Genomic DNA, 27354 nt, shown 5'->3' on the forward strand with positions numbered 1-27354 from the left:
ATTATTCGATGTCTTATCCCCATAACAAGCCTCTGGAACTTATTTTGCTGTCTACCAGAGGCACGTACCATATTGAATTAAAAAAGTAAATAAAAATTCTGTAAAGGTTTACAAATTGCTTACAGATTTATCCATATTAATCTGACGCACTCTTAGAGCCATTTCTAATAATTATAGTAGGAACTGGAGGACAGACAATTTATTTCACAGCGTGACGTCTGGCGTACTTTGAAGGACTTCACGGTGACAGTGGTGATGGTGGAGGGAGAAAGTCCGATGAAGTTTCTTTGAGAAATTATAGAGTGACAGCGCGAATCAAGTATTTGTCTCTAACACCAATTTGGTGATTTGGGCTAGCACAGCCAAAGAGAGAATTCTACAGCACATCGCCATAAATGAGATGTCGTGTGTAGTTACCTGCACTTGAGCTCGGCGTCTTCTTCACTATAACAACCTGTGACGGTTTCGAATAACATGAGGGGCTCCACTGTTTTAGAGACTCAGTGTGCGCTCCTTACAGAAAAGTACCCCAACTTCGCTAAGGGAAGTTCTCTGGCACTTTCTCAAGACCAACACTTGGAAGTTACAGCGCAAATAATTACAGTAATGGAGTTAGCCTGTGCCCTACCATGTGGTTCAAACGGCTCTGAGCACTGTGGGACTTAAAATCTGAGGTCATCAGTCCCCTAGAACTTACAACTACTTAAACCTACCTAACGTAAGGACATCACACACATCCATGCCCGAGGCAGGATTCGAACCTGCGACCGTAGCGGTCGCACGGTTCCGGACTGAAGCGCCTATAACCGCTCGGCCACCGCGGCCGGCCCTATCATGTGCTTCGAAAATTCTTTCAGAAACTGAATAATAACAATGCGCTAACTTTCGCAGTTCGTTACAAACTGGACCAATACGCGCACTAATTTAAATTGCCACTTTGCTTTAAGCTCGTCACTGGCTCAGCAGTTCACTGCTGCTGCAGCTGCTGCTTCGATTCCTTGTCTCTTCCACCTGAAGAATGGCTGATGCAGCTCTCCGCGGTGCAAAAGGCTCCAACCTACTTCCCGGCATTCGAGCCTGCCCCTCCTTCATTTTCCTCTACTACTAATTCACAATTCGTTGATGACTCAGAATATGTTCTATGAACTTATTCCTTTAGGTCAAGTTGTGCTGTACATTCGACTCATTACCTCTGCATCAGTTATCCGACCTACACACCTAATCTTAAACCTTTATCCCTATACAATGGGTTGCCTTTTACATCATTCAAAACTGTTGAGACTTCCGTGGCCACTTGTTGACGTTTTGATTGTATGCTTTTGTCTCGGGATGTTCTATATTCAGTTAATGCTTTCGCGGACGTTTCGCAAGCAACAACGGCAGATGTAAAAAACCTTCATTGCTGGTAGTGGAGTGGAGTCTAGACCGAGGGCGGTGATTATGAGTGTGTCTGTTGCTCAAGCTTTTGAGGGCTCATGCCTTGTCAATACCGCTGTGCATAGGCGTCCACAAGGTGGGGGCCTTGGGCTCCCCTCCGCGCCGCCCTCTCGGAATCTTGGGTACAGAATTTTTATCCATATATTGAGTGGGTAAGGATCAGTTCTCTGGGATACATTAATATTTTGAGTCACGTATGAAAATCTTGTTCTTATGGCACGATACGTCTCGAAATTGACTAATTAATCTATATAAAAATAGCAGTTTCGGAGTCCTGCGGTTCCTCTCCCCGATTACTCCCCCCCCCCCCCCCCCGCCTCTTCCCTGTCCTTGTGGATAAATACCTCCGAAAGCCCAATATTGCTGTGTTCTCTCTCTGTTACCTGCAAAGGTCGTTCGTGGCTGCACGGAAATGCAAGGTCCGTTTACTTCGATTCTGTTACTTTCAAAACTATTGTCTTCGTGAAGTTCTATGTATTCCGTGAACGGAGAGGCGTGCTATCTCTTCCCTGCAGCGGACTCGCGCAGCACGCGATCTATCACGGCTGATTTCTGCACCTGTTCCAACCTGCAGTACTGTGCGTTACTGAGCAGTGTTATTTATGCATCTTCCAGTCATTCCAACATATACTTCTGCACAAATCTACGGTATGAGGCTCATTCTCAACATTTCGAGGGGCTCCCTTTTGTCCTTCGCCAATCTATATTTTATACTTACGATAAGAACACCGCAGTTGCCATCGCCAGATTTCCCAGGAACTTCGTTCGGTGGAGGAGGAGGCAAAACAAGTGAACTGTCTCGTAGATACTCGACCGTTTGTTAAAAAACCGGTGGTCAAAGATTCAGAGGTGCTTCACGTGCCCTTTGCTGCGCAACATCCGCAGACGAAATGGTGGCTCAGTGACTGGCGTCGCAGCTTCCTAATTTTGCTCTCCGTTTTCGATACGCGATTATTGTTTTTATCTTAATTTCATTGTTTTCATTCATCTACCCATATACGTAAGAGGTTCCTGCACGAATGATTCTTACCAAATAAGGGGGGACGTCACAGTATTTGTAAATGCGCGCTCCCCCCCCCCCCCCCCATACACACACAGATTCTATATACATATAGGTGATTACACTCCTTTTAAATTACCATATTCTTATATGTTATTCACGTGTTTATTCTTCAGGAATATTTGGTGCATCCTCTTGGATGTCACTGTTCATGGAAATACTCGAAACGCAGAGATTCCTAACACCACGAATATCACAGGAAGGCAAGTTTGGCACAGTGGCATGTCTCTCTGTGTGACTCTCAGTCGGGGAAGAAACGTCGTTAACAGTGGTGAAGATTTCACGTGTTGTCAAAAATTTCACGGCAAACGATGAGTAACGGATCACTTTCCCGAATTCTGGCGCATGGTAGGGAGCACGTAGCATGTTACCTTGGATGAAGAGGCATCGTCAAATGCAAGAGTAACTTCATGTGTGCCCCAGGGAAGTGTGCTGGGACCCTTGCTGTCCATGTTGTATATTAATGACAATATTAACGGTAACATCAGGCTTTTTGCGGATGATGCAGTTACGTATAATGAAATACCATCTGAAAGAAGCTGCATAAATAGTCAGACCTTGATGAGATTACAAAGTGGTACAGAGACTAGCAACTTGAAATGTTCAGAAATGTAAAACCCTACACTTCACAAAACGAAAAGGACGTAGTATCGGATGACTATTATATCACTGAGTCACTGTTGGAATCGTCCATCTCATGAAAGTTCCTGGGTCTAACACTTCGTAATGATATGAAATGGAATGATCTCATCGGCTCAGTCGTGGGTACGTGGTAGACTTCTGTTTATTGAAAGGGGGAAGTGCAATCAGTGTACCAAGGACGCAAATCACTCGTGCGGCCGGTTCTAGAATATTGCTCAAGTCGTTGAACCTGTACCAGAGTTCACCAACAGGGGATATTGAACGTGTGCAGAGAAAGACAGCACGAATGGTTAAAGATTTGTTTACTGCGTGGAGGAGTGCCACAGAGGTACTGAATGAACTGCACTGGCAGACTCTTGAAGATACACGTTAACTACCCCTAGAAAATCTACTAACAGTGTTTCAAGCACCGCCAGCAAATGATTACTCTAGGAATGTGCTACAAACCACTAAATATCGCTCACATAGGAATCGTGAATATAAGAGTAGAATAATTACTGGAAGCACAAAGGTATTAAGTCAATCATTCTTCCCTCGCTCCGTACGTGAATGGAACAGGAAGAAACTCTAATAACTTGTACAGCGGGACGTACGCTCTGCCATCCACCTCACGATGGTTTACGGAGTGTAGATGTGAGGCTTGCAATTATGAATGAAGATATATTACAGGAATTTGACAGACAACAACTTCAAACAATTTTCTCATTTCTTTATTTATTCACCTGAACTAAAATTACTAGAAGAGTAAGGACAACTTTATATCAATATACACGGTAAACATTCGTGTAGTATCCCTGTACAGACATGGATACATAAATGAAAAACAAAAGTAGTAGAAGTAAATGGGGTTGAAACACAGGGCGCGAAATGAAGAAGCCACGATGTTAATGATGCCACAACTTCAACTGAGGATATCATGCGGTGAAAGGCACACAAACTATTTTGAAAACACGTCGAAAAAGTAAAGCATATTTTCTTCAGAAACGGTAGAGTATTTTCGGATCATCAGAGACATGTTAACTTATTTTGATAGCTCTTCACTGAGCGAAGGCCGGCCGTTGTGGCCGAGTGGTTGTAGGCGCTTCAGTCCGGAACCGCGCGACCGCTACGGTCGCAGGTTCGTATCCTGCGTCGGGCATGGATGTGTGTGATGTCCTTATATTAGTTAGGTTTAAGTAGTTCTAAGTCTAGGGGACTGATGACCTCACAAGTTAAGTCCCATAGTGCTCAGAGCCATTTCAACATTTAAACTGAGCGAAGTTTTTGGAAAATTGGTTTACGGCACTTGTTGTGGTCTCCTCGTTAGACCAGCTTTAGTTATTCTGTTGGACAAACACTGAAACTAATTTATAGCATCTGTCGTCTTGTTAACTTGATTCCCTCAGAAAATGACAATAAATTGCAGATGACACTTAAAAAGGCTGTATATTGACCTCAACGTCACCGTGTTAAACTTCAAAATGGTTCAAATGGCTCTGAGCACTATGGGACTCAAATGCTGAGGTCATCAGTCCCCTAGAACTTAGAACTACTTAAACCTAACTAACCTAAGGACAGCACACACATCCATGCCCGAGGCGGGATTCGAACCTGCGACCGTAGCGATCGCGCAGTTCCAGACTGAAGTGCCTAGTACCGCTCGGCCACAGCGGCCAGTGTTAAACTTCAATTCTCCTCTTCTGTTCACTTACTTGATACGACACCATGTGTATTGAGTCCTACGAATGTTGAAACGGGCGAGGGGTGAGGTGGGGGTGGGAGGAAGAGGAGGGCAGGAGAGAGAGAGAGAGAGAGAGAGAGAGAGAGAGAGAGAGAAACACGCAGAGCACGGCAGTGGCGCCGCAGTTTCCGTTTCCTTTTTGTGGTGCAGTTGTATACGCAGTAACGTGTACCTCGCGGCAGTGGTGTGACGGGACGGAGAGGAAGGGCGTTTCCGCCGCGGCCCGCAGTGGGAGCAGGGCAGAGCAGAGCAGAGCAGGGCAGCGCGTAGCGGCGGCTGTCCGGATTTAGAGGCGGCCGCTGGCCCGCCACGCCAGAACCGGTTGCCGCCCGCGCCCGCGCCGCCGCGGCTGTTGCCACGCGCAGTCCGCGGCGCCTCGCAGCCCGGCCCGGCCCGGCCGGCGTGTCGCGGCCGCTCTCGCCCTGGCCTCGCCACACGGCACTTCGTCTTCCGTCTTCTCTTCCTGTCATGGTAGAAACGTCCGCTAAACCTCGCCTCCGAGACCCAGCAAATCGGCGACGCATCCGTTTGTCATCCAGCATAGCTGTCTACCTAGCCATTAACATAGCAAAATCAAGGTGGATTGCAACGAATGTCAACTTGCCGTGATGTGTACTGCATGCTTGAACAAAGAAATTATTAGCATTTCAGCGTCTCCACACAGAGCAGGAAGGAGTAATTCCATCCATTTCCACATATCCACATGTATTACAGAAGTGTGTGTACAGAAGTGTGTGTATCTAAAGTATGCGTGTTCCACATCTACTCCTAAATTGCTGTACCAATTACAACTATACTATGTATCCATCAAAGCGTGCGTCTGTCCGTGAGAGAGGGAGAGAGAGAGAGAGGGGGGGGGGCAGAGGGAGGGAGGAAACTAGTAGTAGTAGTAGTAGTAGTAGTAGTAGCAGTAGTAGTTGTAGTAGTAGTAGAAGTAGAAGAAGACCCCATACCGCGCCAACACCTATACTTACCTCATCAAGTATTTGAGAACGACAGCAATTAGCGACTTGCACCAAACTTTACACATGCACGGAAGAGTCGAAGAAACTTATACACGTGCCTAATATTGTGGAGTTCCGTCTTGGGCACATGCGCAGAAGTGCTGCAACACGACGAGGCATGGACTCGACTAATGTCTGAAGTAGTGCTGGAGGGAGCTGACACCATGAATCTTGCAGGGCTGTCCATAAATCCGTAAGAGTACGAGGGGGTCGATCTCTTTTCCGAACAGCACGTTGCAAGACATTCCAGATAGTTTAATGATTATAAAGAATCCGCCTCGATTGCAAATAGAAACCGGATGTTGACCTAGGTGTCGGTGCGGATAAGCACGCCTTCTTCAGAACACACTAAAACTATAAAGTGCCTAAAGAAGCATGATCCAACATTAATACAGAACGCCCAGAAGGGCAAAAGACTCGCATATTTTACATTTTATGCGAGTCTTTTGCTCTTCTGGGCGTTCGGTATTAATGTTGGATCATGCTTCTTTAGGCACTTTATAGTTTTAGTGTGTTTCGAAGAAGGCGTGCTTATCCGCACCGAAACATAGTCCAACATCCGGTTTCTACTTGCAATCGAGGCGGATTCTTTATAATCATTAAATTATTTACGTTTGCTGACGCGCTGCAATGTTAAAAGTTCTCTCTCCCAGATACGCTCAGTGTTCATGTCTGGGGAGTTTGGTGGCCAGCGGAAATGTTGAAACTCAGAAAAGTGTTCGTGGAGCCACTCTGCAGCAATTATGGACATGTGGGGTGTCGCACTGTCGTGCTGGAATTGCCCAAATCAATCGGAATGCACAATTGACATGAATGGATGCAGGTGATCGGACAAGATGCTTACGGATTTGTCACCTATCAGTCGTATCTAGACGTATCGGGGGTCCCATATCACTCAACTGCACACGCCCCATACCATTCCAGAGTCTCCACCAACGAGAACAGTCCCCTAATGACATGCGGGTCCTTGGATTCATGACGTTGTCTTCATACCCATACACGTCCATCCGCTCGATACAATCTGAAACAAAATTCGCCCTACTAGGCATGTTTCCGGTCACCAACAGTCCAATGTCACTGTTGACGGGCCTTGGCGAGGCGTAAATCTTCGGTTCGTACAGTCATCAAGCGTACACGGCCGGACCTTCGGCTCCGAAAGCCCGTATCAATGATGTTTCGTTCAATGGTTCGCACGCTGATACCTGTTGATGGACCAACATTGAAATCTGCAGCAATTTGCGGAAGGATTGTACAACTGTCACGTTGAACGATTCTCTTCAGTCGTCGTTAGTCCCGTTCTTGCAGTATCTTTTTCCGACCGCACCGATGTCGGAGATTTGTTGTTTTACCGGATTCCTGACAGTCGCGGGACACTCCTGAAATGCTCGTACGGGAAAATCCCCACTTCATCGCTACCTCGGAGGTGCTGTGTCCCATCTCTCCCGCGCCAACTACAGCACCACGTTCAAAGTCACATCTTGGTAACCTGCCAGCCTAGCAGCAGGAACCGATCTAACAACTGCACCAGGTCTCATATAGGCGATGCCAACTGTGTGTGTGTGTGTGTGAGAGAGAGAGAGAGAGAGAGAGAGAGAGAGAGCGAGAGAGAGATTAAGTAGTGTGTAAGCCTAGAGACCGATGACCTCAGCAGTTTGGTTCCATAAGAACTTATAACAAATTTCCAATTTCTGTATTCGAATACGCATGCCTATACCAGATTCTTTGGCGCTTCAGTGTAGTTTCAAATATTTACGAAACTCTCTTCTCGCTGACAACACCAACAAAATGATGAAAGAAAAATATTTCTCGTTTACAGCATTTTCGCTGTTCACGCAGTGTAACTGCCGCCCGAGGTACGACGTTTTAATATATTACTACTATACTACTAATTATATTCGCTACAAATTTTGCAGTCAGTATTCGTATATATTGCTGAATGTACCAGCAAACTTATAGCATTATCCGACAAACGATTCGGGAGATACCTCATAAACATTATAAACGTGAAAACGTAACTGCAGGGTGAAATTCGGTGGATAAATAATTGAAATATGTGTACAAATACATGTGCAGTATGTTAAATATATGTAAAATGTATATGACACGAGCGTACGCAGGCAAAACCACTGTTATACTCACCTTAAACCCCTTGAACGATTTCAGTCACCTTTGTTAATATCTGGAAAGAGATAGTATAGCGGGGGAGGGGGGGGGGGTTAAGAAATAGGAGACTGAAACTTCCTGGCAGATTAAAACTGTGTGCCCGACCGAGACTCGAACTCGGAACCTTTACCTTTCGCGGGCAAGTGCTCTACCATCTGAGCTACCGAAGCACGACTCACGCCCGGTCCTCACAGCTTTACTTCTGCCAGTATCTCGTCTCCTACCTTCCAAACTTTACAGAAGCTCTCCTGCGAACCTTGCAGAACTAGCACTCCTGAAAGAAAGGATATTGTGGAGACATGGCTTAGCCACAGCCTGGGGGATGTTTCCAGAATGAGATTTTCACTCTGCAGCGGAGTGTGCGCTGATATGAAACTTCCTGGCAGATTAAAACTGTGTGCCCGACCGAGACTCGAACTCGGGACCTTTGCCTTTCGCGGGCAAGTGCTCTACCATCTGAGCTACCGAAGCACGACTCACGCCCGGTCCTCACGCTTTACTTCTGCCAGTTTCATATCAGCTGTGAGGACCGGGCGTGAGTCGTGCTTCGGTAGCTCAGATGGTAGAGCACTTGCCCGCGAAAGGCAAAGGTTCCGAGTTCGAGTCTCGGTCGGGCACACAGTTTTAATCTGCCAGGAAGTTTCATATCAGCGCACACTCCGCTGCAGAGTGAAAATCTCATTCTGGAAATAGGAGACTCGTTATTGGGGTGAGGGTGATAGAGAGAGAAGGACCGATAATGGCGGAGGAGATGGACAGACAGTGGTGAGGGGAAAAATGAAATGGACTAGCAGTATATAGGAGTAAATACATACCCGGCCAACGCCGCGTACTCTGCTAGCTACATACATAAACTGACTACGTAGTGGGTTTCTAATTCAGATGTGATACGTGAATGTTAGTTGTTCGGGGGAAATTGTGTAATGCCTGGCATAACAAGAAGAAACGTCGACCAGACTGTGCCAGGTTTCGTCAGTGGCCACGTCGTGGTCTTTTGATACGAATGTTTCTCAATAGTGGTAGTGGTGAACGCATCATGTGAACATCATGATGGGTTTAGAAGTGCCACACTCAACACCGCAGAGGTCCTCAACGGACCAGGACAACAGGACAGATGTCATTCAGTCTGCAGTTAAGGATTATGCAGCCGCACCCACGACGCTTACCTTAAATCAAAAAATGGGCTTCATTCTAGTAAGACGACTAACACCACTTGTACTACGCTGTGTCAACTCTGCATTCACATCTACATCAGCACTCGACAAGCCACCTGGCGCCGTCTGCCCGAGGATACTTCTGGACCCATTAACTGATTTCTCCCTGCCCCCCCCCCCCTCCTCACTCTTCACTCTTCCATTCGCAAATGGCGCGTGGCAAAATCATTTTCCGTAAGCCTTTGTATTACCTGTAATTTCCAAAATTTTCTCGTCGTACTCATTTCGCGAGATGTATGTGGGAGGAAGTAATATGTTGCCCGATTCCCTTCGGCAAGGACACTCTCCAAATTTTAGTAGTAAACCTCTCTTTGACAGAAAACGGCTCGCCTACCTGGTACGGGTCCCAGACTGATAAACAGTACTCAAGAATTGGTCCAACAACTGCCTTGTAAGCAATTTCTTTCGCAACTGTCTAGCAGGGGCTGCGGATGTGATGAGAAACGTTCAGAAAGATGCATATCTTCTACAATTTGAATTTCTCTCTTTATTACCGCATTCTGTCAGTCTCTCACTTACCGTTAATAATCAACCTTACTTTCAGAAATGATTCTCTGGTATCACGGAAAAAAGTCTAACAAATCAAGACAGTCATTAAAAGTTCCTCAGAAGCAAACAGTTTGGAAAAGGCCTACCGTGGTTTCTATTATTTTCCCAACACTAATATCGGCCTTTCCGAAGTGGTAAGTATAAAAGTAGCATAGATCACAGAAATAAATGTTAAGCACGAGGCGAAAAGTATTGTTGATTAAATGGCTCGGTGGGTTCATAGCCTGTTTTGTGGTGTGGCACTGAAATAACCATGCATAATGACAATTCATTGCACCATTTAATATTGACGCAAGGTGAAAACTAGTTTTGGGAAAAAAAGTAATTGGCAAATCGTATAGTAAACGACAGTCTTTGTATTTCCGAACAACTCTGAACAATGTATGTCATTTGCAAGAAAACTCGGCACAGCGGATTTAATAAATATCTAATGTGACACCAAAGGACATGATTATATCTGAAAGTGCGTCCCATATTTACCTAAAAAGGACACTTAGTGGAAAGAAGGATTGTCGGTATGCCTCTGTGTGGACCGTAATATCTCTGATTTTATCCTCATGGTCTCTTCCCGAGATATACGTAGGAGGGAGTAATATACTGCTTGACTCCTCGGTGAAGGTATGTTCTTGAAACTTCAACAAAAGCCCGTACCGAGCTACTGAGCGCCTCTCCTGCAGCGTCTTTCACTGGAGTTTATCTATAATCTCCGTAACGCTTTCGCGATTACTAAATGATCCTATAACGAAGCGCGCTGCTCTCCGTTGGATCTTCTCTATCTCTTCTATCAACCCTATCTGGCACGGATCCCACACTGCTGAGCAGTATTCAAGCAGTGCGCAAACAAGCATACTGTAACCTACTTCCTTTGTTTTCAGATTGCATTTCCTTAGGATTCTTCCAATGAATCTCAGTCTGGTATCTGCTTTACCGACGATCAACTTTATATGATCATTCCATTTTAAATCACTCCTAATGCGTACTCCAAAAATGGTTCAAATGGCTCTGAGCACTATGCGACTCAACTTCTGAGGTCATCAGTCGCCTAGAACTTAGAACTAATTAAACCTAACTAACCTAAGGACACCACACACATCCATGCCCGAGGCAGGATTCGAACCTGCGACCGAAGCGGTCACGCGGTTCCAGACTGAAGCGCCTTTAACTGCACGGCCACACCGGCCGGCAATGCGTACTCCCAGATAATTTATGGAATTAACTGCTTTCAGATGCTGACCTGCTATATTGTAGCTAAATGATAAGGGATCTTTCTTTCTATGTATTCACAGCACATTACACTTGTCCACATTGAGATTCAATTGCCATTCCCTGCACCATCCGTCAATTCGTTGCAGATACTCCTGCGTTTCAGTACAATTTTCCATTGTTACAACCTCTCTATATACCACAGTATCATCCGCAAAAAACCTCAGTGAACTACCGACGTGTATGGTGCATATCTAGTTAATATTTCTTTTCCTTGTAAAAAGTTATTGTAAATTATGGTGATTAACTTTTGTGTTTATTTTATATATTTGCATTACGCTAGAGCTCTAAATTTGGAATGGAATACTGTGTATAAATCTCATAAACAGGTAACACGGTGAAGGTAGCGTTAGAGGACACTGCTGACGTTTAGAGACAGCTTACATATGTCAAGCAGGGAGATATTAAACGTATACCTAGGACACGACGGATGTTGACAGATTGTTTGAGCCACCTGAGAGTCACAGAAATGCTGAAAAACTTTCACTGGGAGATTCTTGAAGATAGACGCAAACTCTCCAGAGATGGTACAAAGCGAAGAATCTGGCAATATACTACAGACCCCTATGTACCGCTCCACCGTGGACCAAGAAGACAGAGCAAGATTAATTACATCGCAAATGGGGCATTTATGTAGTCATCCTTCATAAGTGAACGGAACGCGATGAAACTTCGATACGTGGGATGGAAATTAAATTCTTCAAAGCACATCTCAGTGGATTTCAGTGTGTGCATGTAGATGTAATTCTGAAAACTGTATGTCCCGAAAAGCGTTCTCTGACTCGCATACTGTTGAAACAGTGCCAGAAACGATTGACGTTAGTATTAATTTTTAATCAATGTTGCTTTTCTCAAAAGTTTGTAGCTTTTCAGTACAGTTTTTTAGAATTTTTTGTTTGACAGTTTTTAGTACTTACATGGTGTAAGTCTCAAAGATGGAGTTGTAATATAATGTAACAGAAGAGCTCCTACATGCAGCTAGAGTAGTTCACGAAATTCTTATACGGTGTTCATTTTCGCTATTCGTAAATTTCTGCTGTTATGCCATAATGAAGCAAGAGCTGCAAGGAACCGACTGTAATTACATACAACATCGACAGAGGAAAGTCATAAATAAAATATAGTAGACTTAAAAGTAATGATGTTTACAACAGTGCACTGATTCAGTGTAACTAGCTATACGTGCAAGGAGACAAGCAGCTGAGCTAACCAGTCACCAGTATATTACTGATATCATAAAACCTATGAGTAGCCATACTGACAATGGGTATACGAATACTTCCGAAATCGTAGCTGAAACGAGAACACTACTATTTCAGTGTAAAAAGGTTAAAAAGTAACAATTTAAACTATTAATTTCATTAGACTTTCAAATGTGATTGGACGTGATTTATGACTGGCAGACTGCCTAACAGGCCTGTGCCATGCTGCATTTCATACGATTGAACACAAGCGATTTATGCTATAAGGAAGTACCCACTGCCACTGGCGATATCAATCTACCCAACTGCTGCTTCTTCGCTCCCCACAGTTTTGCCAAAGTAATTCAATACAAGACCAGTGATTGTACCGAACCTGTATGCCACTAGCCTCACTCCTGCTTGTCTTTATTACAGATGATGTAAGACAGTCACATTTAGTCTTTCATGAGAATAGGTGCCAATATGAATTGGTAAGGTCTTATGGGACCAAACTGCTGAGGTCATCGGTCCCTGTAGATATGAAATCAGAACCACTTACAGGAAAAGGTGTGACGTTGTCAATAAAGGTATTAATAAAGATATAAATTCTCACGTCTAGTCCGATATCATAGAGTTGTATAGAAATTCTCATTTTTAAATTTTCTGGAAACGTACTCAGAAAGGGCATGAGACGGAAGTGGTGGGGTTGATGCACAGGCACAGCTGTCTACTCAACAACTATGTGTTTTTGCTGTCTAACATCAGAATTAAATTTTCAGTCTCCCAATAACGTACGCTTTGGCACTCGTAATAGCGAAATTTACAATTACTTCGTTTTCAGTCCAGACTGTCTGAAAGCGAAATATCGCTAAACAGCACAATTAATACTACTGCCGGAATTACCGTTGTGGTTCAAAATTTCACTTCATATTTCAGAGGAACGGTAATCTTTATTTCGTGTCTAGTCTCCATTAGTGCAGCGTGCACTATCGCCCCATGACAATGCCGATTGGTTCCTTCTCACAAATTTGATTACCTCGTAAATACTGGTCTTCTGCATAGATTTCGTGATAAGTCTTCTGCCTTGGACCCTGTTTCTTGCAGTCTTCCGTTTTTGCGGTTACTCGTCTTCGAGGTGAATGTAAAGTCGTGTTCCTTCTTTGAACTTCGTTTTTAATTGCAACAATGCTGCTATTATAGTTTTTCTGCAAACTTCTGTGGGCCGCTCGCCTGAGGTACTAAACTGCTTCCTTCGGTTCAGCGCCGTAATACTCCCATCTACGCAAAATTTTCTGACCTTCCTACAACGGAAGCGGCTTCTTCCGTGAAAAATACTTTTTTTAAATAAAAATATTGACGAAGCGTCTACTGCCACCCGTCCTACCGAACCCCAGCACCCCTTTCACTTGTTACTTTCTCGTTAACAAAAATTTATAACAGATAAAACTTTTCATACCCGTATCTAGTCTATGTAGTTTACACAAATTATAAACAATTAAATTTACGTCAAATGTTAAAGCGAATTTATAAGGTACTCTAAATTTGTTATCGGTACAACTGAACACAAACTACAGAAATGGGGTTAACTACGTATAAATATTTACAACTTTTGTTACACATGTAGTCATACTAAAAATACGTTACATTGTCTTTAGAGAGAGAAAGAATTACTCGTTATTAGTGTACTGGTGAAACCGTGGCTTTTTATAATTTTGTTATTTTTAATTTTGGTTTTCCGTTCTAGTGGTCGCATACGATTCTGTTCCTTACAGCAACCGATTGATAACTGGATAACTGTGAAACCTGACAATAAAGGAAATTAACAATCAATCGAAGGTGAAGAAGGTTCACATTCCAAAAATATTTTAGGACGGTGATAACTGCCTGAAGGAAAGTAATACAGTAAATTGTGAAACTTAATAGGAATCAGTGTCAACAGGAACACAATTTTTTCTGCTCGTACCGTGGTTAGCCAACTTGTGCAGTGGCGATATACAGTATCTGGCTAAGTTTCGAGTTAATATTTCACTTCGGTCGTTCAGATTAACGAGCGAATAAATTTCGGGTAGCAGGCGTGCTGAAGTGAGTGCCTCCATGTGGCCGCTGTAAATGGGACAGTTGAGTATATCATTGACGTCGCCGCACACAATTTTGGCTGTCTGGGCGACAGTTAAGAGGACGTAAAAGGCCTGAGACACCGGTATGCCAGATCACCACGGTCTTGAGCATCAGCAGGACTGCCATCCGGGAAGCCGAGCAGCCACAGAGCTCTTAACGGCCTGCAGCCTCAGATACACAATGAGAATAGCCCTGTTCGGGTAAAACCGTCGCCAGCCGGGCAAGCTACCTTCAATCTCTAGTAGTCCATAATGGTCGTCGTCAACCATTTATTCAAGTGGCTTCGACACTATTTTACGAAGATACCGTTAAATGCCAAAGTTCATGCTACTAACATATGGACTACGAGTGATGACCGATGAATTGGTACGATCCCGCTTTAAACAGAAAGTGTGAATGCTGCAAGTCTCCAAGACATTGGAAGGAACTGGTTTGTAATATTATTAGCACGGACACTACGGAGAAGTACAACTTTCAGAAGCAGCACCGCTCCTTAATCACGAGCTACGAAAGTCTTATATCAGCTTTAGTACACTTAAAGGCACACTTTTTGACACCCTTAAAGAATAAATATAACCTGGTGCAACTTTCCACCTTACACGGAAAGAACAAGTCGTCATCAACGACTGTTTTCTGCCACTGAAAGAAGTTTGTTGCAGGTATACTAATTATTTTGTACTCACATTTGGAAATGGCAGTTGCTAGCTGTACTCGTTTATCAGATCAGAAAAAAGTTATTATTTTTCCTACCGTTACATAAAGCCGCATAAAACATAAATAGTATACGAGAAAGTTCAGTACTTTACAGTAGCTTCGTCACTCCTGCAGGAGTATCATTTCCAGTACGCCAAATTGCACTGTAGTTCAGTACTTACACAAACTAGAAGACATCCATCCATCCACAACTGCATGGCTCAGCAGGTTACGAGGTAGTACGAAAGAAAAGCTATACCACGGTCATGAAGGAATAACATCTATACAATTTTTAAATCAGGGCACACTTTTAATGCTTGTGACAGATCGAACCCAAGCAATGCATTAACCAAGCAATGGATTAATAATTGAAATAATTTCAAACATAATCCATCTGGAATGCAAAATCGAATACATGAACAATAAATGATTCAAATGGCTCTGAGCACTATGGGACTTAACATCTAAGGTCATCAATCCCTTAGAACTTAGAACTACTTAAACCTAACTAACCTAAGTACATCACACCCATCAATGTCCGAGGCAGGATTCGAACCTGCGACCGTAGCAGTCCCCCGGTTCCGGACTGAAGTGCCTAGAACGGCTCGGCCACCGCGGCCGGCGAATACATGAACATCTTATCTCCCTAAATCATTGCCTTATCAGTACATAAAAACTGAATATATCGTCCAGAAGTAAAAAATTAACACTGCAATAGCTGATAAATCAAATTTAAAGGAATTGTAGTTGTGCTTCGGGCCGAGAGTGGAGATGTGGAGATTTTTCTGAACGTTTAAAGTTGGTGCCAATTTGGGGGTGGGTTTTGGGGGGGGGGGGGGGCGGCTGCGGGGAAGGAGTGGTTTCTCGGATGAAAAAGATGATGCTTGGCTTTTCAGACCAATAATGCACCAAGATTAAGGTCAGTTACAGCACACGCTCTTGTACAAGGTTTTATTCTGGATTGAATAGTGGCGAAAACCATTATTTCCTGTTTGCCTACTCGTAACCTTTCAGGAAACAAAACATTGAGCCAGATTATTCCACATAGGATCAGGTATTAGGCCCATGGAACACTGTTACTTTTCAGTAACTGATAGCAATTGCTTCCAGGTAAATAAATTTACAAGCAACGGCATTTGTAGACAATCTGAGACATCCCAGTAGTCGCTCCATTAAATTTCGGATGCGAAGCCGCATAAATCCGGCGTCTTTTAATATTTCGGCCGTGTACTGTTCGGCCATCTTCAGAGACAGCAGAAAGACTGACGCTCCATCACTTAATTTGTTCTTTCAAATTTGTAGACCGCTCCACTGCGTGCATGCGGTCAGACACACAGGCGCCAGAGAGGCGAAGAAGAGCAATATGCATGAACTAGATCTGTGGCTGCACAGTCTATCCACTCTGGGATGTCGATGTAGCACTTAGCTGCACTGTGGCGACGTCTTTGTAAATTTCCTACAGAAAGCGCCACATCTCTTGACATATCCAAGCTGAATCCTCAATCTCTATTAATTAAAATTTTTGCCAAACGTATTTAGATTAACTAACCCCCCCCCCCCAAATCACGATATGATTTAGAATCTCGGGTGTCCCCTACAACGTTCATGGTCTGTCCGATGTATGAAAGGCCATATTATCAGGGAATCCTGTAAACCCGAGCGTCCTGGAGCGTCTAATCGTCTTCAACAGAACCCAAGAGTCAGGCTTCTTACATATGGCAGGAAAACCACGTCGTCTTATACTGCATTCCTTATGGCCCGTTTCATTCGTAGCGTCTAACGTATCTGCTGTGGCGATTGACCACTGGCTGAAAAAATACTGAGTATAGGAGCTAGTCCTGCAGACCGCTCTCATTAGCACTGATGTGCGCTCTGTGGACCAACGTTCTGAGAATAGCCATCGTCTGGGAAGGATGGTGGAAGCTGCTATTTGCACGTAAATATAAATCTGTATGCGACAGTTTCCGATGTACTCAGTGTCTCAGAGTGCCATTATCTTGCGCGGAACCAAAATATACAAAATTGGAAGGCATTCATCCTTTTCAATTTCCGTTGTAAATTGGATTTGTCCATGGACGGAATTCTGGTGATTTATCTTCATCAGGGGGCCATCCTACAAACGTGCCGTCAACGCACATCCAAATTACTGTGGGCTTTAAGACAGTATAATAATAACTGTTCATAGATAATCGTCTACTAGGAACCTGATGTAGAATGCCGAGTACTTCACACAGGATAATGGGTGTTAGGCATCGGGAACAAGGAAGCAGCATTTTCGGGTGTAAAGGCATTTATGGTTGCTTATATTAGTTCGTAGGAATGAAGTAACACGCTTTCTCCGCATATGTACATGGCTTTGCTGCTCAAACACAATCGATAATTTACATGTCCATGGTGGCTGTGAGAGACCCACATTTGAACTAATAAAATTCAGTTAAATAACTGATAAACGGCTGAAAGAGTAAATAAATATTAATTATATATATATATATATATATACCTAGGTGTGGCGTAATATTTAGAATAACTAATCTTCTAAACCTATTATATGTATATATACATATGTATATATACCTATTATATGTATATATACATATAATAGGTTTAGAAGATTAGTTATTCTAAATATTACGTCACACCTAGGTATATATATATATATATATATATATATATATATATATATATATATATATATATATATATTTACCCTTTCAGCCGTTTATCAGTTATTTAACTGAATTTTATTAGTTCAAATGTGGGTCTCTCACAGCCACCCTGGACATGTATATACACATATAATAGGTTTAGAAGATTAGTTATTCTAAATATTACGCCACACCTAGGTTTTGCTCCTGCTGCTGTTGCTAGCTCCATCTCCAGCCCAAAACTGGTCTCATGCAGCTCATCACGCTAGTCTATCCTGCGCAAGCCTCTTCTCTGTATACATCCTTCAGTCTCAGTTGTTTTGAACCTGCTTACTGGAGTAAAGCATCGATCTGCCTTTACTATATTATCGCTCCCACACTTGCCGCCACTGTTCAACTGACCATGGTGTTTAACGTTCATGTTCTACCTCAGTATGACGATGCACTCCAGACAAGTACTGTCAAGAGACTTCCCAGCACACAAATATACATGCGATGTCGACGAATTCCTCTTTCAAGAAAAGTTTCCGTTGTAATTGTCGGGCTGGATTCCTATATCTTCTATACTTCAGCCCTTTTCCTGCACGAATAGAAAAGCCCGTCTCCTAATTTAGTCCCTTATTTTCTATTTACCACCACCTAACTTTTTTTTAGACTGCGCTGCTTATTTTCCAAGTCATCAGTCTTTTGCCTGGTTTGATGTGGTCCACCACAAATTCCTCTCCTGTACTAAACTCTTCTTCTCAGTGTAGCAGTTCCAACCTACGTTCTGAGTTATTTGCTGGACGTTTCTAGTCTCTGTTTTCAATATTTATCTTCTATAGCACGCTCTAGTGCTATACAAGTTTCTCCCTGATGTCTTAACTGATGCCCTACCATCCTGTCCCTTCTTCCTGTCAGTGTCTTCCATATATTTCTTTCCTCATCGATTCTGCGCAGAACCTCCTCATTCCTTATTAGTCCACCTAATTTTCAACATTCGTCGGTAGCACCACGTCTCAAATGCTTCTATTCTCTTCTGTTCCGGTTTTCCCACAGTCCATGTTTCACTATCACACAATGCTTTGCTCCAAACGTTCATTCTCAGAAATTTCTTCCTTTAATTAAGGTCTATGTTTGATACTAGCAAACTTCTCTTGGTCAGGAATGCCCTTTCTGCCTGTCCTAGTCGACTTTTAATGCCGTCTTGGCTCCGTCGGTCATGGGCTATTTTGCTCCTTAGGTAGCAGAATTCCATAATTTCACGAAGTAGATGATCACCAATCCTGATGTTAAGTTTCTCGCTGTTCTCACTTCTGCTACTTTTCATTTCTTTCGTCTTCTTTCGATTTACTCTCAATCCCTATTCTGTATTCATTAGACTGTTCATTCCATTCAAGAGATCCTGTAATTCTTCTTCACTTTCACTCAGGATAGTAATGTCAGCAGCGAGTCTTATCATCGAAATCCTTTCACCTTGAATTTTAATTCCACTCGTGAATCTTTCTTTTATTTCCGTCATAACTTCTTCGGCGTATAGACTGAACACTAGGGGCCAAAGTCTACATCCCTGTCTTACACCCATTTTAATCCGAGCACTTGGTTCTTGATCTTTCACTTTCATTATCTCCTTTTGGTCGTTGTACATACTATGTTTTAATCGTCTTTCGCTAAAGCTTACCCCTATTTTTCTGAGAATTTCGAACATCTTACACCACTTTACATTGTCGAACACTTTTTCCGGGTTGACAAATGCTATTAACGTGTCGCGATTTTTCTTTTATCAACAGCGACGCCAGAATTACCTCCCTGGTGCCTTTACCTTTCCTAAAGTGAAACTGAGGTCATCTAACATATCCTCAACACTCGTTTCATTGTTCTGTGTACTGTTCTTGTAAGCAACTTCCATTCATGAGATGTTAAGCTGACTGTGCTATAATTCTCGCACTGATTGGTGCTTGCAGTATTTGGGATTGTGTGGATGATGTTTTTCCAAAACCCAAATGGTATATCGCCAGACTCATACATTCTACATAACATCGTGAACAGAAGAGCCACTTCCCTCAATGGTTTTATAAATTCCTGTAGAATGTTAACTATCCCTTCTGCCTTTCATTTTAAGTCTTCCAGATCTCTTTTAAATTTTGATTTTAACACTGGATCCCCCATCCGTTCTATATCGACTCCTTTTTCTTGTTTTGTTACGTCATCGGACAATTTCCGTTTCTCACAGAGGCTTTGAATGTATTCTTTCTACCTATTCGCTCTCTTCTCTGCATTTAACAGAGCAATTTCTATTGTACTCTCAATTTCACCACCCTTGCATTTAATTTCAGCAAAGGTTGTTTCGACTTTCATGTATGGTGATTAGTCCTTCCGACAGTCAAACCTTTTTTGATTTCTTCGATCAACTGAAGTATTTCTTCTGTTACCTGTCGCTTCTTCCACTTATCTTCTTTGTACCTATGGTTTACTTTCATACTTCTGTGATTGCCCTTTTTAAAGCTGTCCATTCCTCTTCAACTAAACTGCCTGCTGAGCTATTCATTATCGCGGTATCTATAGCCTTAGAGTACTTAAAGCGCATCTCTTCATTTCTTAGTACTTCCGTATCCCACTTGTTTGCGTATTGATTCTTCCTGACTAATCTTTTAAACTTCACCACTACCAAATTGTGACCTGAGTCTCCATCTGCTACTGGGTAGGCCTAACAGTCCAATATCTCATTTCGGAATCTCTATCTGAGCATAACATAATGTAATTGAAATCTTCCCGTATCTCCTTGCCTCTTCCAAGTATACCTCCCCTCTTGTGATTCTTTAACAGGGTATTCTCTACTACTAGCTAAAATTTAATGTAGAACTCAATCTTTCTCCTCTGTCATTGTTAGCATCAAACCCATATTTTCCTGTAACCCTTTCTTCTACTCCTTCCCTTACAACCGCATTCAAATCCCACATGACTATTAGATTTTCATCTCCCTTTACGTACTGAATTAGCCTTTCAATATCCTCGTAAACTTTCTCTACCTCTTCATCTTCGGCTTGCGACGTCGGCACGTATACCTGAACTATCGTTGTTGGTGTTGGTTTGTTGTCGATTCTGATTAGAACTACCCTGTCACTTAACTGTTCACAGTAAAGCACTCACTGCTCTAACTTGCTATTCATAACGAATCCTACTCCCATTTTCTGCCACTGTTGGTATTATCCTGTACTCATGTGAGCAGAAATCCTTGTCTTCCCCCTTCACTTTACTGACCCCCACTATATTTAGGCTGAGCCTTAGCATTTCGCTTTTCGAATTTGCTAGCTTCCCTACTAAGTTCAAATTTCTGACATTCCACGCACCGACTCGTAGAGCGTTACCCTTTCGTTTCTTATTCAATCTTCTTCTCGTTGTCACTTCTGCATTGACAGTCCCCTGCCGGAGACCGAATGGGCGACTAGTCCGGAATCTAATGGAGAGACCATGACACTTTTTCAGTTACAGGCTGCATGTCGTGTGGAAACACGTTGTGTGTCTTTAATGGACTGGTTTCCATTGAATTCTGCATCCTCATGCCGTTGATCATTGTTGATACTTCCACCTTTAGGGTCAGTTTCCACCCCCTGAACCTCTTTACGTACCTCTCTAACAAGGCCGTTGGCTGAATGTGGGGTAACTTCTTATGCCGAAAGTCTTCGGCCGCCACTACTGATTTTTATTCAGAATGTAAGCGGTGGAGGGGTTCGAGCCCGGGCCGCGGATATTTTGATTACTAATCAAAGACGCTACCCGAAGCCCACGCGTGCGCTCCATTACTCTTGTTTAACTTCTGTTGATTTTCAGTTCTTCACTGCCACTAAAGAAGCTACAAATTCAGCTCAACTGAACTTGCAAGTCCTTTACCGTCTCTGTCACAGTTAGAATGCTTTGTCACGCATCGAAGTTTCTATTTCTTCTACCTGACTTTTAATTCCTTTGCCTATTTTACCCTTTTCCATCGCTGATTTTTCTGTGTACACGTTGTATATCACGGGACAACAGACTATGACTCTATATCACTCCCTTCTCAGCTACTGCTTCCTTTTCGTGTACTTCGACTCTTATGACTACAGTATGGTTTCTATAAAAGTGATGATCAACGTTTCGTTTCCCATTCTATCCCTGGTGACTTCAGAATTCGAAAGTATGTGTTTCAGTCAACATGGTCAAACATTTTTCTAAATCTGCAAATGGTATAAGGGAACGTTGGGCATTCTTCAATCGATCTTCTAAGATAAGTTTAAATAGTGTCTAGACTAACTGTTAGTGTTTTTTGATTAGTATTCTCGATAATACCGGATCTACTTTGGAAGCACCTCCCTTACAAAAGTGGATGACATTATGTTTCAGAAAGCAGCGGCCAGGATGCGCAACTTCAAAGACGCCAGCAAAGCTGTGAGAAGAGCACGAAGAAGCTGTCATGTCGGTGTCAATTAGCAGAATACGGTGAGTGAGTACTACATTCCATCCTCACCCCTCACTATTCCGTATCGTCGTCGATCAGGACCGTGCCGGAGCAGAATGAGAAAATGCACGTCGAATTTGACTTCTGAAGTCCCGCGAAGAACGCATTGTAACTCTTATTTCCGAATGTCGCTTGCAAAGGAAAATTATAGATACAGTAATAAGTGAGCGCGGCACTGGAAACAGTTTAAATAACCCCGTAGCAGAATTTTTCTGCAGTCAGCCGCAAATGCTTGTGCTCTCAATTTTCTCAATAGAATTTCGCCCCAGCTTCCCTCCATGGATTCCTATTTTTAACGGTGCATTTACGCAATAGTAGGGTTATATTGTGTCTCACCTATATTATAATTTACATTTTTTTAGGTTTGGTAAGGTGAGTATTCATTGAAGTAATTAAAGGTTGTGTCTTACCTTATTGTAACTTGACAATAAAATCTGCCCGATGTACAGCCTAAAGCACTCGGATATCAAAGGAGAAAGTTGTTATCCAGTTATGCACTACACAAATCACTTACAGATATGATACTTACAAGGGAACCCCCCACAGATGTAGTTATAAGTTGGCACAGTGGATAGGCCTTGAAAAACTGAACACAGATCAATCGAGAAAACAGGAAGAAGTTGTGTGGAACTATGAAAACAAACTGAGTAGTCCACGCGAAAGATAGGCAACATCGAGTGAGCTCAGAATCGCCGTGGTCCCGTGGTTAGCGTGAGCAAGTGCAGAACGAGAGGTCCTTGGTTCAAGTCTTCCCTCGAGTGAAAAGTTTACTTTCTTTATTTTCGCAAAGCTATGATCTGTCCGTTCGTTCATTGACGTCTCTGTTCACTGTAATAAGTTTAGTGTCTGTGTTTTGCGACCGCACCGCAAAACCGTACGATTAGTAGACGAATGGACGTGTCTCTCCAATGGGAACCGAAAACATTTGATCACAAGGTCATAGGTCAACCGATTCCTCCATAGGAAAACACGTCTGATGTATTCTATACGACACTGCTGACGGCATGTGCGGCACATGACAGGAATATGTTGTCGACCCACATAACTTGTACACTTGGCGAATGGGTAAAAAGTTTCTACTATCTTGCCCGATTTAGGTTTTCTTGTGGATGTGATAATCACTCCCAAAAAAGTGATGAAAACATAAGAGTTTGTCACATAAACTGCAACAAATGAATGCAAGTTTCACAGTCGCACAGTTTTCCCTGTGCTCTGTCGAAACATATGTTTTTAAGGTTTTCAAATTTTCCCGTGTGTAGACCGTCAAATCCTGCATATGTCCAAGCATGTCTGAACATGTCCTGGAATTTTGGAGAGCGAAGTTAATTATGTGTGAGTGCCTGAACTTTGATAATTGTCTGAAAATAAAAAGTTAAACTTTTCACTCGAGGGAAGACTTGAACCAAGGACCTCTCGTTCCGCAGCTGCTCACGCTAACCACGGGACCACGGCACTCCTGAGCGCTAAGCCTCCTTGATATTGCCTACCTTGCGCATGGACTACTCACTTTGTATATTTTGCATATTTTTTTCATAGTTCCACACAACTTCTTCCTGTTTTCTCGATTGATCTGTGTTCAGTTTTTCAAGGCCTATCCTTATAACTAAATGTGAGGGGGGTGCGATGGGGAGGTTCCCTTGTTAGAATAATTGCGAAAGTAAAGTTATCTGTAGTGTGTAGCATTTACTATGTATCAAGAACAGTCAGACTTTCAAGTATGAACTAACGTACATGCACAGTAAATACTCACTAGTTTTCCACAGTAACATACACACTGAATAATATGTCAAGTTTCGGCAAAATATGTAATTCCAGGCGGGGACCTCTTCGAAGCAAACCGATGGCCGAGAATGTGTTCTTTCAGGGCTCCAAACCTGTGGAAATTGCAAGGGGAGAGATAGGTACTATATGGAGGGTGTCACGAACTGATTTCTAGGGGTAAATTTTCAGACATTTATACCTGCTTATTTGACCTATTTTTATTCTAAAGATAGATTCATCCAGCTTCCAACCTACACTTTAGCATCGCAGTAATACTTCCTTTTTATTACGCCAAAAAAGAGTGCAGTTGTCCGAAACCTGAAAGAACATCGTGACGGAGTCACTCGGTATTGATGTCTTAGAGCTCGAAATATATAATGCCCATCTTTGTGTACCAATAACCAATGAAGGTAATATATTTTAAAGTTTTGTTCGTGTCATTTCACGGTTAAATATGATTTGTCATGCGGGCAAAATAGCGGCTAATCAGCAGAAGGAATTTTGTGTATTGAAATACGAAAAGGCCGATCCGTCACTGCCGTGCAGCGTGCGTCCGAAGACCGTACAGCATCCAGCCACCAACCCTCCGGAGGATTCTGCGTTGTTACGGCCAGTCAAAGAACCCAAGTTTCCTCTATTAAGGGTTAAGCTCCGAACTAGGAGCTGTAGTAGTTGAAACAACAGTCTTTCCGGGAGACGTTTCTTCGTAGCCCAAAGAAATCTACACGTAATGAAAGTCGGGATCTGGTTATTCCGCACTGAACTGTTTCTCATACGCAAGCAGTTACACCAGACACCATATCGTAAACCGCTAGTGCGAGCGAGCACAGCATCAGTCACGTATTCTGTGAACCTATCCAGGATGGAATGTAACACGTTTAATTTACACCCCTGACTCGCTTTCCGTGATGAGGCGACATTCCACACAAACGGTTAAGTGAATCGCCACAATATCCGCATATGGGGCACGGAAAATCCCAGCGGCAGTGGAGAGCGAAAGATATTCTCCAAAGATGAATAAGTGCTTTCTGTGCTGCTTCACGTCGCGAAGTGTTTTCCTGGGAGAACTGTGACTGTGACAATGTGTCTACACATGTTGCAAAAGCAAAACAGGTTGTTTCCTACTGTTGTAGCTGGTACCCCAAGCCTCATAGTCCATAAAGACGGAGATCCACCTCATTGGTATAGTGTGTCGCCATCTGAACGAATAACTTTCAACCAAGTGGATTTAGCGCTGCACTCAGGATGGTTCAGACCTCTTAAAGTGGCCCCCATGGTACTCTATAATCTTACGGATCGATTTTTATTTCCTTTGGGGATACGTGAAAACCTATGTTTACGCACCATCTTTGTCAACAACAGTGATTTCCAAGATCGCTGCGCTGGCGAACACTTACAGGGAGATAGTGCGAACTTGCCCTCACCTGTCTGATTTGTATTGATAGGGTATGTAGAATACTACTAGGACTTCAACATATGTAGACAGGAATACGCAACCTTCAACAGCTCTCGAGAAAAGCAAGTCTGAAAATTATAAGCGTGCCTACGCTGTGCGCTTTGTATCGACGCTAGCGCCGGCGGGATCCGCAGCCGAGCGAGTAAGCACTCAGTTTCATATGCGCGAGGGTTCTGGATCGAGTCTCGCGTCTGGCAGTTAAAGATTCAGTTCCACGTAATTCTAACAACAGAATTAAGACGACTGTGAAAATTTTTCCTAATCTTAACATGAAAAAAGTATCCCTTAAGGAGGATGGAAATCAAAAAGAATACACGAGAACTTTTAGTCAAATAAGTTCAATCATTTTATTTATATTACCGTACATACATTTGTCGAAATTGTGTGTAACCTATGCAGCGCTGAACGAATCAGGATGATATTAATCGCAGAAAAATGGAAAACAATAACAATCGCTACGTACAGCTGATGAAAGGAACGCCGGATTTTTACATATCCATGGTTTCTTCAATGCGTCTGTCGCAAAAAAGACGGTTTATATTCATAAAACGGCTCACGGTCGTCGTAAAGTTTCGGAGCGTCACGCCTGTCGAAGCATAGCTCCGAAAAGTAGTAGATCCGCCAGCGAGATTGGACACAGGGACCTCGCGCTTATGAAACTAAGCGCTTACTCGGACTCTTTGCTTATTCTGGACCATCCAAAATGCACAAGCACGCCTAAAAAATTTAAACTCGATTTGCGTCGTCCTACTTACACATGGTGAAGCCCCCGTCGTGCCCTACACATCCTGTCTATGCGAATTAAATCACACCCAAGGAGGCGTGTAGCGATCCTCGGCGAGTCAGCGTGCCGTCCCCCAGCACACCATCACCTCGCTGTTGAGGTAGTCATGCGTCGATGGAAGTGACAGACGATAAGCTGCGTCTAGTAAAGCCCAGAACGCGGCCGTGGCGTATGTCATTCCAGCCACGTCAACGGGTCGAGGTTCTCCTCATAGTCCTATGAAGCATGCCTTCCGGCGCGACGACCCTCCAATGTGTGATGCTTGCGGAGTACAGATCACTGTGCGCCACATTTTACTATACACTGTTTGTTTTCGGACCAGTGGGCAGTGACAGATTTTCTGGCAGATCTGCCCTCTATTTTAAGTTACACGGAAACTAATGAGGTTAGAGTTTTAAGGTTTCCGCAGGTTTCAAGGAGAAGGTCTTAATGTGTTAAAAGTGTGACTGGCTCACCCACATCTTTTGTTAAGTCGTCAGCCAGTCACATTCCCCTGTGCCTTTCCTGTAGTTCTTCTGCGGTTTTACTTCTGTTTTAATCCCATGTGTGACCTGATAATGAGGGAAGACAGGTTCAAAATGGCTCTGAGCACTATGCGACTTAACTTCTGAGGTCATCAGTCGCCTAGAACTTAGAACTAATTAAACCTAACTAACCTAAGGACATCACACACATCCATGCCCGAGGCAGGATTCGAACCGTAGCGGTCACGCGGTTCCAGACTGAAGCGCCTTTAACCGCACGGCCACACCGGCCAGCACAGGGAAGACAGGATTCGGCTACAATTGTGGACGGGGCCGTAATCAGTTACTATTGGTTGCCGTTTACAGTTACACACATTTATTTTTAAAACAGTAATTCCAGGCTCAAAAATAAATAAAAAATACCACACGTTATTAATGGTTCAAATGGCTCTCAGCACTATGGGACAACTTCTGAGATCATCAGTCCCCTAGAACTTGGAACTACTTAAACCTAACTAAGGACATCACACACATCCATGCTCGAGGCTGGATTCGAACCTGCGACCGTAATGGTCGCGCGGCTTCCGACTGAAGCGCCTAGAACCGCTCAGCCACATCGGCCGGCACACGTTATTAATGAAGGAATAAACAACTGTGTATATAATAGTGTTTTCAGTGCGTTACAATTTAGCAAATTACCATAAAATACAGATACAAATAATGTTTAAA

The 27354-nt window shown here is 43.2% G+C and overlaps 1 long non-coding RNA gene across 1 annotated transcript in view; it reads left to right on the forward strand.

Moving 5' to 3' along the window:
* The window catches only part of LOC126234459 (uncharacterized), a 281688-nt gene that overhangs the window by 151872 nt on the left and 102462 nt on the right, over positions 1 to 27354 (forward strand). Inside the window, exon 2 of the long non-coding RNA XR_007544728.1 lies at positions 22046 to 22141. This is a non-coding gene — a long non-coding RNA (uncharacterized LOC126234459). The remainder of the gene's footprint in view (positions 1 to 22045; positions 22142 to 27354) is intronic.

This window comes from Schistocerca nitens, chromosome 2 (assembly GCF_023898315.1).
Source record: "Schistocerca nitens isolate TAMUIC-IGC-003100 chromosome 2, iqSchNite1.1, whole genome shotgun sequence".
NCBI lineage: Eukaryota > Metazoa > Arthropoda > Insecta > Orthoptera > Acrididae > Schistocerca > Schistocerca nitens.